Source organism: Cryptomeria japonica, chromosome 9 (assembly GCF_030272615.1).
Source record: "Cryptomeria japonica chromosome 9, Sugi_1.0, whole genome shotgun sequence".
NCBI classification, from domain to species: domain Eukaryota; kingdom Viridiplantae; phylum Streptophyta; class Pinopsida; order Cupressales; family Cupressaceae; genus Cryptomeria; species Cryptomeria japonica.
The window spans coordinates 495,351,324-495,362,314 of NC_081413.1; positions in this window are offsets into that span (position 1 = coordinate 495,351,324).

Consider the following 10,991-nt stretch of genomic DNA (forward strand, 5'->3'; position numbering starts at 1 on the left):
GTCCAGTTCAAAGAAATACTAAGTAATACCATCCATGGAACTAGACCTTTGAGTCCTCCCTTCCTCCTTTATGCATCCACTGTCCACTCATCCTCATCCTTATCCATCCAAACTATTCCAAAAAAAAAATTAAAAAATAAAAATAAAAATAAAATCAAGAAAAGTACAAAAAAAAAAAAAACTGAATAAAGGCAAAAAAAAAAAAAAAAGGTAAAGAAAAATCATTTCATCCAATGGTTAAAACCACTTCTTGTGGTGCCTTAGGTAAGTACCATGATGAAAACCTGACAAACAAGCGTCATGTGTAATCCCTCATCCTCTTGCACTCTACACTTGGGGGCAAGCTTCATCCATACCATCCACATTCCTTACCTTCTATCTACATCTTATCTAAATCCTATCTTTGATCTTGACTATCCTATACATATCCTCCATCGCATATTCCCTCATCTTATCCAAATCCATCATCCATTCCTACGTTTGATCTTGATCAATATAGAGGTAAAATAACATTTGTGCATGCTTTGGAAAGTAAAAGCCTTAAAACCTCTATCCATCCATATCGATTACACCTTATCTTTCCACCTCATACATTATTATCCACCATCTTTCCTATCCTTCATTCCACTACCCTTAGTGGGGCATTTTCCTCCTTTGCAACATAGTTCTTGGATCCCCCCTTCCACCTATTCTTCATCCCTTCAATCCTCCTTATATTATCCCCATCCATCCACTTAAGCAATCTACCCATCCATCCATTCTCTTACCAATCCTTGGTTCTCCCTTGTCATTGGTTCTAGTCCATCTATCCTATATCCACCCCATCCTATCCAAATATATTATTAATCCAATCCTATCTCATCCAATAATATTCTCTATCTCTTCCAATTCAATCATTAATCCCATCCCCAATCCAGTCATACTCAATCACTCATCCTATCTAATCATTTATCCTTCTTCCATCCTATCCAATCCATCAAACTAATCTTTTCCCATCTACCTGAGCTCACATTGACTCGTGCCTAGTCCAAACACCCATCCGTACAATGCTATTTAAATCCAAGCAACAATCCTCTAGTTTGCAAACCTTGCACATCCAACTTGCCTTTTGCCAATCATCAACCTGTATCCAAATCCATCACCTGCCCATTGGGATACATCCTTCCCTAGTCCGATAGTTTATCCAAATCCATGTCCTACTCTTGGTAAGAGATGTCAATTGGTCATGTGCATGTTTTTTGCATGCTTGATCTTTCTGCTTTGATTTTTATCTTGTGTCCCAGGACTATACTTGCTCATGACTGCCTTGATCATCCTATATCTTGGTTGGTGTATAATAGGGCATAGTTTTCATGGTATGGTGTGTTTGAGGGTTTTCCTTGTACGAACCGACAACCCTGCATTAGTGTTTATCAACACTTGCATTATTGTGTGCAAGGCATGTCTATTTGACTAAGTGTAAGTCCACGCCTCGGATCTTCATATCATCCTGGTTCTTATAATCAGTGGTGCTGACTATCCATGGCAATATCAAACCTAGGTTTGCTCTCTATATTTGCTCAAAAAAAAAATCCTATCCTCTTATCATTTCTTTATCTCATTTCATTCACAAGACTCCAGTCCATTCATTAATTCCCTCTTTCATCATTTTCATCCTTTCATTACCTAGTCTTCTAATCCATTTCGAGAGCACACCCGTGTTCTTCGAACCTACATGTCCTCTCGAGGGGGCATACAACTACTTGCTCATCATTCTTCCTCATCTTATGACTGGGGCATCATGCTACTAGTCCTTATCCTTTTCTTCCACTATGTTTTATTCTTCTTTGATATAACATCACTTCATGACGCTATATCAAAGAGGGGCAAAATGTAGACACCTAAAATTAATTAAATCAATATTTAATTAATTTAAGCTTGTCAACATAATTAATTGATTTAATTGTGTTATCCTTATTATTCTCAGTGTTAATTAAATCTAACTTAATTAGTCTTGTCACTATTGTCCAATAATTATTTCCCTATTCTTCTAAAGTCCCTCCAATAAATATTTCCTCTAAACCCACTCAGTTAATTCATTTTAATTAATTAACCTAACTAAAGTGATTCCTACAAATCACTTTTCCTAATCCCACTTAGCCTAATTAATTCCTCTAGAATCTCTCATAATCCCACTTATCATTATTCTCCAATTTTAAATTCCCCCACTCATGTCACATCAATATTTGAATAAAGGGGTAAAAACTTTATTGATAATCAAAAACAAGAATTACAAAGAGACCCAGAGCCCCAAGGCCATAGGAAAGAACCACCAAACCAACCCTAGATCAACTAGCTTCATAACCATCCATGTCCTCAGTAAAAATCTTCTGCAAGTCCTGACAATAATCCCCAGAGAGATGCTCCCATCCTTCAACTTTCCAATCACTACCATGCTCCAAGGTCCACTTGGCCAAACAATCAGCTGCTATATTCCATTCACACGGGATGTGGATGAAAGACACCTGCTCCATTAAAGAACTAATTTGGAGAATCTGCTGAACAATCCTTGCCAACTGCCACTGAACCCCACTCACCTTCTGCTCAGTCAACAAGTTAACAACAATTTGTGAGTCTGATTCACAAATCACCTTCCTTCGTCCCAGCTCCCAAGCACGCTCTAGGGCATAGAGAATCGCAAATCCCTCCATAAAATTATTAGACTGCCACCCTTTATGCACCTAAAAGAGGAAAACAACCTCCCCCATGTTATTCCTGCCAACACCACCAACTCCAGTAGGGCCTTGGTTACCCCTAGATGAGCCATCAGCGTTAATCTTGATAAACTCATCCTGAGGGGGTATCCACCTTCCCACCCTTTGCACCTTCTTCATGGCCCGTCTACCTCTCCTGACATAAGCTGAGGTCGGAGACAACTCCTGCAAACCAAGCCTACTCACAATATCTGCCTCCTCTCTACCCAAAGGAAAATTCACCTCACATTTCGCTTCCACTGTCTCCCGGATCATTGCAATGATCCTATTCCAAATTTGCTGAACAAACAATCTGACCTCACGAAAGATCCTCTTGTTCCTCTCGAGCCAGATCTACCATAGAATGAAGATGGGCCCAATATACCAGACAGTCTGTAGGAAGGAGGACAGGATAGGAGGTCTGCCCAAACTGCTCCAGAACTCCACCAGAGAATCTGCGTGGATACAAGGATACTTCCACACCCCCCACCAATAATGCAAAATAAGCATAGAGAAGGGGCATCTGAAGAACAAGTATGAGGAATATTCCTCCCCATTACCACACAAAACATAGATAGAGGGCCCCAGAAATCCCCGCTTGTGGATATTGTCCCAGGTTAGACATCCATTCAAAGCCAAAGTCCAAGCAAAGCAATTCCACTTCGGCCAAGACACATTATTCCACACCTGTTTCCGCCAGTTCACCTCTCTTCCCTCAAGTCTTCGGCTCAACAATTCCTGGTATCCACTAGCCACCATAAACACGCCCTTAGGATTTGGAGACCAAGCAAGCCCATCCCTACCCTTGAGGGAGCTACAATGTCTACTCACCAAAATGCCTTGCAGCTTAGCACACCCTTCCTCCATCCCAGCAAGCGCCCACTCATTAGGAGTCTTCCACCTCTCCAAATCCAACCGTCCACACCTATAAACAGCCTTGAAGTCACTCACCCTTGACCATCAAGCCTCCAAAACCTTTGGCACAAATTCCCAAGGTTAGGGAACTGATCAAGAATGGGAGGAAAGCCATCCCAAGAGTCATTCCAGAAAAGGACCTCTTCCCCCCTCCTGCAAATCCAAAAGAGTCCTACCTTAATGAGAAAAGCCCCCCTCTTGAGAGTATACCAGATCGAAGAGCCCTTTCCCTCAAGTGGATATCTAGGGATTTCCTCCATAGGGACCCTTTGCATATATTTGTTGGCCAAGATCCTGGCCCAATCCCAATCCTGCTCAACACACCACCTCCAGTACAATTTAGCCACTAGAGCCTCCCAAAAAAGAACAGATTGCCTTAAACCAATGCCCCCCCGACTACTTCAGGCTACACACCAAGTCCCAATTGACAACACTCTATTTTAAAGAGGAAAGATTGCCTGCCCATAAGAATTGCCTAGCCAGATAATCCAAACCCTTCAAGAACCACTTAGGAGCCACATGAAGCATACAATGATAAATCGGAAGAGCCTGAACCACCGACTGAATCAGTTGAACCCTCCCAACAAAAGATAGCCATCTATGAGTCTAGTGATCAACCTTTGTGTGAAATTTATCCAAGATACCCTGCCAAGACTCCCTAGGAGGGTTACCAGGAGAGATAAAAATACCCAAATAAATCAAGGGCAGGGAGCCAACTTGGAATCTCAAGATAAGGGAAATCCTCCTTTGAATAGTTTCAGGAGTGTTGAAAAAGAGGTTAGAAGATTTATCCTCATTGATCAGCTGGCCCAAGGCCACAAGATAAACATCCAAAACCATACGCAGATTATTAGCTTCTCTGATCCGAGCAAGCCCCATAAGGGTCGTGTCATCCACAAACTACAAATGAAACTGCGGCTACAAGTCATTACCCCATCTCCAACCTTGAATAATACCCAGACCCACATTATGCTTAATCAACCTCCCCAGACCCTCAGCCAGAAGAATGAATAAATAAGGGGAGAGGGGGTCCCCTTGATGGAGACCCCTAGATGCACCAAACAACTCAATATGATCTCCATTGATAAGAAAAAAGAAAGAATTAGTTGTAACACAACTCATAACCCACTGGATCCACTCATTAGCAAAACCAAAAGCCTTGAGGATCTTCTGAAGGAAGGACCACCGAAATCCGCCGTATGCCTTAGCCATATCCAGCTTGATAAACATAGCTTTTTCCTTGGAGGTTGCCATAGAATGAATGGTCTTCGTAGCAATGACCATCCCATCCAAAATTTGACGCCCTTCCACAAACCCACTCTGCTCCTCAAAGATATCATTCCCTAGGCACTTCTTCAATCTATCTGCTATCAGCTTAGAGATGATCTTATAAATCACATTGCAGAGAGAGATGGGGTGAAACTGGCCTAACCGGTTAGCTCCCTCACACTTGGGGATAAGAGCAATGAAATTCGTATTCAATGCCCAAAGCATATGCTTATTCCTCTGGGACTCTTGCACAACCTCCAGTAAATCCAGCTTGATAATATCCCAGAATTCTTGAAAGAATTCAACTGGGAATCCATCCGGTCTAGGAGCTTTTCCTTTCCTCATGTGAAAGACAATCCTCTCAAGCTCTTCCAACAAAATAGGACACAAAAGTTTCTCATTCATCTCCCCCGTGACAAGAGAAGGAATGCAAGCGAGAACCTGGTTCTCCTCCCCTGTTTCCCCCTGAGAGTCCTCCCTGAAGAGGGACTGAAAAAACTGAGACACCTCCCTAGATATCTCCTACAAGGATAAGCACTGCTCACCTCTATCATTAACCAGAACAAGGATGAAATTTCCATGCCTTCTAGCTTTCACAGAGTTGAAGAAGAAAGCAGTGTTCTTATCCCCTTCCTTTAGCCAATCAATATGAGCTCTATGCTTCCAGTAAATTTCTTCCCTAAGCTCCCATTCCTCTACGACCTTGACAGCCCTGTCTTCCTCCTTGAGCAAGTCCTCAGACAAACCATGCTCTTTGATTTCACTGGTGATCCCATTCAGCACAATTTAAGCAGCTTTATTGGCATGAAAAATGTTCCCGAAGCCCTGTCGGTTCCACTGTTTGAGCTGAAACTTAACAAATTGTAGCTGCTTGGCAAAAGAGTACATGGCAGTGCCAAAGGCCAACCTCCCTTTCCTCCACCACTCTGCCACAAGAGCCTGCAAAGTAGGATCCTGAAGCCACATAAGTTGGAATTTGAATGAAGGTGAGTGAGCAACCCAAGCTAAAGAAGAAACCAACTTGATGGGCCAGTGATCCGACCCTCTCCAGTCAAGAATCTCAGAAGTGGTGGACCACCCCCCACCAATCCAAAAACTAGAAACTAAGAAATGATCCAACCTCTCTGTAATCCAATACTCTCCCACCCTCCTATTGTTCCTAGTGAACAAACCATTACCAGGCTTAATGTCAACAAGTTGCAACAAGGAAATATTATCCTAAAAAAGGAAAGAAGAAGGTTCCAACCACATAACCCCCCCTTCTTTTCACTCAGCTCAAGGATGGCGTTGAAGTCTCCTGCCATAATCCAAGGATGAAAAGGGGCTAGCCTTCGCATATAGGAAATATGAGACCATAAGTTTTGCTTACCCTGAAGATCAGTAGGGGCATAGATGTTAGAAAACAAAATGAATTCCCTAGTCTCAAGACTAGAGATAACCTCGGATAATGAATATCAAGAGGCAACCCACCAGATAGGGCGAAACCTTAAGGGGTTCCAAAGACAGGCCACCCCTCCAGAGGAACCAGTTGCCCCAACACACTAACACTCGCCACGACCCCACAACTTCGGCACTAGGCCCATCATACTCTCCACTGTAAGTTTAGTTTCTTGTAAAAATAAGAGATCAAGTGAATGATTCCTAATCAAATCCCGAACAACTTTTTGTCTAGGGCCACTGTTCAAGCCCCTCACATTCCATGAAAGCACAATCATTTTGGAGGATTGGAAAAGTGAGAATCCAAAGTCTTTATTGACCCTGACTCAACCAAATTCTCCCCCATCAATTTGATCTTGTCCAAATCCTTCTTTTTGCCAACATTTGAGCTCTTCTCTGACGCACTTTTCTTAATATATTTCTGATGCAAACCCAAGTGAGCGGAGGACTTATTGCTTTTGACCCCAGTCGGTTCCAGTTTCAAAGCAATCAGAGAACCCTCCCCCTCAACCAAATTCACCTCAATCCCAGGAGTGAGGCCCAACTAAACCCCTACTGGCTGATCCATCTCCATCTGCTGGTATCCAACCACTAGCAGGGCCTGGATAGGGTTCTCAATTACTCTTTTCAGAGCCCCCCTTGACGCACCTTGATCCAAAGGGGTTAACCCCAGATTAACTTCCTGATGGCAAAGGTCATCTAAGGCCTCAAATCTGATAAAGGTATCCTCCTCATGTCTCTCCTGTAAAGGCCTCTTTTGTCCTTGGTTCCTATTCTTTGTCTTAACTGGGACAAAACCATCAGTACCCCCAGCCCCGATAGACATAGCAACTTTCCCTTTTTCAACCCTATCTTGGCTCGGTTCTGACTGTTGAGGTTGGCGCACCACCGGTTTATATATAGGGAACTTACACCGTAAATGACCATACTCATTACACAAAAGACAACGAAATGGTAAAGTCTCATAATCTAACTGTTGAACCCAAGAATAAGAGCATGCACACATATCTATAGCATCGGGCAAAGGTTTACTAAGATCAATTTCAACATAGATACGCGCAAAGGTCATTACCTTTCTCCCCAGGGTTTGCGTAGAAGATCCCACTGGCTTCCCAAGCAAAGTGGCAAGCATCCGAAGCACATCTTCTCGACAGCATTCCACAGGAAAACGTCGTAAACGAACCCACACAGGAACCCTATTTGAGACCTCCTCTGAGGGGTTAAACCCCGCATGCCAGGGTTTGATGAACAGTCCCACCTAGTTGTAAAAATACAGACTACCTTCGAAGATCCTATTGCAATCCTCCATGCAGTTTAAAGTAACCATGAAGTAGTTGTTTGTCAGTAGCATAATCTCCATTTCCCCCTCTGGAGTCCAAGTCCTTTGCACCCAGTTTTCCAAAAACTGCAAAGAAACCCTCATTCCCAAAAACTTGCAATATAGCGAGTGTTTTGTAAAGTATTCGACGTCTTCCGCTATCATCTCAGGAGGAATAACTAGCTTTGGCCTCTCACTACATCTCTCCAAGCAACCATTAATCTTCAAAATGCGAGAGCTACCAACACTACTAGACCCTGAGTCTAAAGAGAAAAGGTTATTGTCAAACGTCTTCATGCTCTGTGATGGGGATTTTGAGCCCATCGCAGCACGAAAATCCATGACTAGTGGAGCCTTTGAGGCCTCCCCGCCAATACTCAACATAAAACTCGAGGTGATCAAAACCCTACACCTCAAAGGGGCCCGAAAGATTTAGAAGCCCCAAAACTCCACCCCTCCCCAAGACACCCGTGATGGAGGTCCAACCGAGGCCCCCATCCCCGCTGGAACTCTTGGTCTGCTTGGAATGGCGTCTGAGCCGCGCAGGCTGCACCCTCCTGCAGCCCATCGCGCATCTCCCCTTCTCCCTCTGCTGCTCCCCGCACTGCTCAGACCCCCCTGCACTACACAGGCCCCCTGCGCACCCCCGACACCCTGCAAACACTCTTGATCATAAGCTAGGGCATCGCTGCCCTAGCTCGACCCTCTGCAACTCCCGCCTGCGCGACATCGTCTGATCATCTTTTACACAATGAATTATCATAAATAAAAATAAATCATGTCACATCAATCTTGAACCTCTCAAAGAGATTCAAATTTCTTTGAATCCCCTTATGCATCCTCATTTTGAAATTCAAATTTCCTTTTCCCTCCTCTTCTCAAGGAATTTTATATTCCTTTTTATTTCTCCAATACATCCTTGATCCATGTCCACTATCTTGAATCAATCTTAGCCCTTCATAAGCAAATCAATCTTGGCCCTCCATTGGCCTCCTCCAATTTATAAATTGGAGCATCTCTCCTTCTCAAAATGAGTCTTCCATTCTTCTATCCTTATGCTGTCAATTTCTTCTCCTATCATATTTTCTCATAATCCTCTATCAAATCCTTCTATCCATCATCCAAATCCAAATCCTAAATCCATAAATCTTGTTGAGCACTTGAAAGAAATCCACATCCACAACAAGCAAAAGAGCAAATCAAGTGGAGCAATCAAAGGTGCGCCTTCACTTCATCAAGCTCAATCCGAGGAACAAGTGGAGATCTATGGAGGTATAATGGTGTTTGTTGCATTTATTTGATGTTTTATGTATGTTTCTATTCAAACCAACCATTTGCCTCTCAATCCTAGTTTCCCTCATGTTCAACTTTAATAACACTTCAATCATGTGGATAAAAAGAAAAGCAAAACAAAAATACATTCCCTTTTTTCCTCTTTTTGGTGAGTGGTGTTGAAAATTAGTCAAAGAAAACCTCTAGTTTTCTTTTCTTTTATATGCCTAAGATGAACTTTACATTTATTTAAAATGAAATATCAACAATTACCCTCAAATTTCAAACTCTTCTAAGAGCAACGTATGAAGCCATTTTTGTGAAAATAGGTCAACATGTCGTGCTTATTATAAGCTTTCCAAATAGTATAATTTTGAATATATTTAATTTCATTAAATATATTTATTTTTTATTTCTTGTGAATGTAGGTTTTTCATTAAACATTAAGGTATTTGTTTCACACGTAGAAAAATAGGTAAATAGAGAATTTTCTTTGTAAAAAATATCTTTTCCTTAGGTATTGATATCTTCATTTCAACATAAAAAGAAGTTATGCATACAAAAAACATCATGTGTGTTCAACCCAACAATAAGAATAATAACTCCAGTTGAAGTCTCAACCCGAAGTTTGGACATTCACTTGGTAAAGTCACTATTTCCATAGCTAGTGTTCATTTGATTGTCAACCCAGGGACGTAATACTTGAAATGGGTTTGCACTATATATGCACTAAGTTCCTGCAATAACTACTTTACATTACTGCAGCAACTAACATCTATGCGGAAAAGAAAAGCAAGAATTGAAACTATTGAAAGGCTACAGGAAAAATTCTGCATTAACATAAATTCATTCAAGTAATATTGGCTAAGTTCAATGCTGCTAAACATAAATTACTCTGTTTTGGTTTGGCTGCAGGAATAGTCAATGGATCTGTTTCCAATGGCTGCAGGAACAGTCAATGCAAGAACGTCTACTGCAGCTAAAGAAGAAAACTAATTTTAACAAAGGCACAAGAACACTCACCAAGTGGGCCCCCTTGGATGAGTGATTCCAGGCTTCCCAAAAACAACTCTAAGTCCTCATAATAACATATTTTTATTCATTGTTCTTCAGAATTCATTACATGATTCAACATCAAAAGAAACTCAAAAAACTTGTAATTTTATTTCTAAAATCCTCTGCTCTGCTTTATGTCCTTTCTATCTCACCTCTGAAAAGAGATAAAGACCTTTATTTAAAAGAAAACAATTATTTCCTATTACACAGATCACGCCGAAAAGAAGAGGCAGATACCTAATCAAGAAAGGAAACAACCAGAGTTAAGTTGGTGATAATATGGATCTAAACCGAACCACAGTCATAACACATCATGGCGGTATTTTCAACACTAATGTCTACTTGAGTAAAACATCAGTAAACTTTGCGCAATTACTTTTCTTCTGTCGTTCCTTACGCTCATCAGCATTTCTACTGATAGGAGAGCCTTCCCAACAACATCAATTTATTCCTGCAATCTCAAAAAGAAAGAACATACAAGAACATACACATCTATTTTAATTAATCAAAACATCTATTAATTTCACACATGATATTGCCTAAACAATCCACATGGCAACAAGAATGAATAACATGGCTGGAGGAATAAACTGGCAAAGACAAAACATGTTTTAATAGGTTCAAGTTAACATTTGAAATACATATAGTAAACTTCTGATACATCATTACTATTATGTAAATCAAAATATGAGAAAACTTAAGAGTTCCGAGGATAAAAATATGCTAATGTCTCAACTCATCATGCCCCCCAACTTTAAGGTCTTGTTGATCCTCCAGCAAGAGGAAAATTCCTGATTATGGCACTAACTCTTAAGTCACCAATGGTTCCTTGACCTGTTCCTCCTGAAGGCAAATTCCAATAAAACCCCTTCATCTTTTCTAATCTAGACCATCTGGCCTCCTCTGTAGTTGCTTCATAGGGGTGATCTATAACCTTACATCCCAACAATGGCCACATAAGTATAGGAGGCTGAAAGATCAAAGGTAACCAG